The following is a 2,750-nucleotide window of genomic DNA, read 5'->3' on the forward strand; positions in this document are numbered from 1 at the left end:
GTGTGAGGTGATACCTCATTGTAGTTTTAATTTGCATTTCTCTAATAATTAGTGATGTTGAGCAGCTTTTCATGTGCTTATTGACCATTTGTATGTCTTCTTTGGAGAAATGTCTATTTAGGTCTTCTGCCCATTTTTGGATTGGGTTGTTTGTTTTTTTTAATATTGAGCTGCATGAGCTGTTTATATACTTTGGAAATTAATCCTTTGTCCGTTGATTCATTTGCAAATATTTTCTCCCATTTTGAGGGTTGTCTTTTCATCTTGTCTGTAGTTTCCTTTCCTTTGCAAAAGATTTTAAGTTTCAGTAGGTCCCATTTGTTTATTTTTGCTTTTATTTCCATTACTCTAGGAGGTGGATCAAAAAAGATCTTGCTGTGATTTATGTCAAAGAGTGTTCTTCCTATGTTTTCCTCTAAGAGTTTTAGAGTGTCTGGCCTTACATTTAGGTCTCTAATCCATTTTGAGTTTATTCTTGTGTCTGGTGTTAGGGAGTGTTCTAATTACATTCTTTTACGTGTAGCTGTCCAGTTTTCCCAGCACCACTTACTGAAGAGACTGTCTTTTCTACATTGTATATCCTTGTCACCTTTGTCATAGATTAGTTGACCATAGGTGTGTGGGTTTATCTCTGGGCTTTCTGTCCTGTTCCATTGATCTATACTTCTGTTTTTGTGCCAATACCATATTGTCTTCATTACTGTAGCTTTGTAGTATAGTCTGAAGTCAGGGAGTCTGATTCCTCCAGCTCCGCTTTTTTCCCTCATGACAGCTTTGACTATTCGGGGTCTTTTGTGTCTCCATAAAAATTTTAAGATTTTTTGTTCTAGTTCTGTAAAAGATGCAACTGGTAATTTGATAAGGATTACATTGAATCTGTAGATTGCTTTGGGTAGTATAGTTATTTTCACAGGATGGATTCTTCCAATCCAGGAACATGGTATATCTCTCCATCTGTCTGTGTCATCTTTGATTTCTTTCAACAGTGTCTTATAGTTTTTTGAATACAGGTCTTTTACCTTCTTTGGTAGGTTTATATCTAGATATTTTATTCTTTTTGTTGCAATGGTGAATGGGATTGTTTCCTTAATTTCTCTTTCTGATCGTTCGTTGTTAGTGTATACGAATGCAAGAGATTTCTGTGCATTAATTTTGTATCCTGCAACTTTACCAAATTCATTGATTAACTCTAGTATTTTTCTGGTGGCATCTTTAGGATTCTCTATGTATAGTATCATGTCATCTGCAAACAGTGACAGTTTTACTTCTTCTTTTCCAATTTGTATTCCTTTTATTTCTTTTCTTCTCTCATTGCTGTGGCTAGGACTTCCAGCACTATTTTGAATAATAGTGGTGAAAGTGGACATCCTTGTCTTGTACCTGATCTTAGAGGAAATGCTTTCAGGTTTTCACCATTGAGAATGATGTTTGCTATGGGTTTGTAGTATATGGCCTTTACTATGTTGAGGTAGGTTCTCTCTAGGTCCAATTTCTGGAGAGTTTTTATCATAAATGGGTGTTGAATTTTGTCAAAAGCTTTTTCTGCATCTATTGAGATGATCATATGGTTTTTCTTCTTCAATTTGTTAATATGCTGTTTCACAATTATTGATTTGCACATATTGAAGAATCCTTGCATCCCTGGGATAAATCCCAATTGATCATGGTGTATGATCCTCTTAATGTGTTGTTAGATTCCGTTTGCTAGTATTTTGTTGAGGATTTTTACATCTATATTCATCAGTGGTATTGGTCTGTAGTTTTCTTTTTTTGTAGTATCTTTGTCTGGTTTTTGAGTCAGGGTGATGATGGCCTCATAGAATGAGTTTGGGAGTGTTCCTCCCTCTGCAATGTTTTTGGAAGAGTTTGAGAAGGACGAGCATTAGCTCTTCTCTAAATGTTTGATAGAATTCACCTGTGAAGCCATCTAGTCCTGGACTTTTGTTTGTTGGAAGGTTTTTAATCACAGTTTCAATTTCATTACTTGTGATTGGTCTGTTCATATTTTCTACTTCTTCCTGTTTCAGTCTTGGAAGGTTATACCTTTCTAAGAATTTGTCCATTTCTTCCAGGTTGTCCATTTTATTGGCATAGAGTTGCTTGTAGTAGTCTGTTAGGATGCTCTGTATTTCTGTGGTGTCTGTTGTAACTTCTCCTTTTTCGTTTCTAATTTTATTGATTTGAGTCCTCTCCCTCCTTTTCTTGATGAGTCTGGCTAAAAGTTTGTCAATTTTGTTTATCTTGTCAAAGAACCAGCTTTTAGTTTTATGGATCTTTGCTATTGTTTTCTTTGTTTCTATTTCATTTATTTCTGCTCTGATTTTATGATTTCTTTTCTTTCTCCTACGCTGCATCCCATAGGTTTTGGATCATTGTGTTTTCATTGTAATTTGTCTCTACGTATTTTTTGATTTCCTCTTTGATTTCTTCAGTGACCTATTGCTTGTTTAGTAACATATTGTTTAGCCTCCATGTGTTTGTGTTTTTTACATTTTTTTCCCTGTAATTGATTTCTAATCCATAGTGCTGTGGTCAGAAAAGATGCTTGATATGATTTCAATTCTCTAAAATTTTCTGAGACTTGATTTGTGACCCAAGATGTGATCTATCCTGGAGAATGTTTCATGTGCACTTGAGAAGAAAGTGTAATCTGCAGTTTTTGGGTGGAATGTCCTATAAATATCAATTAAATCTGTCTGGTCTATTGTGTCATTTAAAGCTTGTGTTTCCTTATTAATTTTCTGTCTGGA

Source organism: Physeter macrocephalus, chromosome 4, assembly GCF_002837175.3.
Source record: "Physeter macrocephalus isolate SW-GA chromosome 4, ASM283717v5, whole genome shotgun sequence".
NCBI lineage: Eukaryota > Metazoa > Chordata > Mammalia > Artiodactyla > Physeteridae > Physeter > Physeter macrocephalus.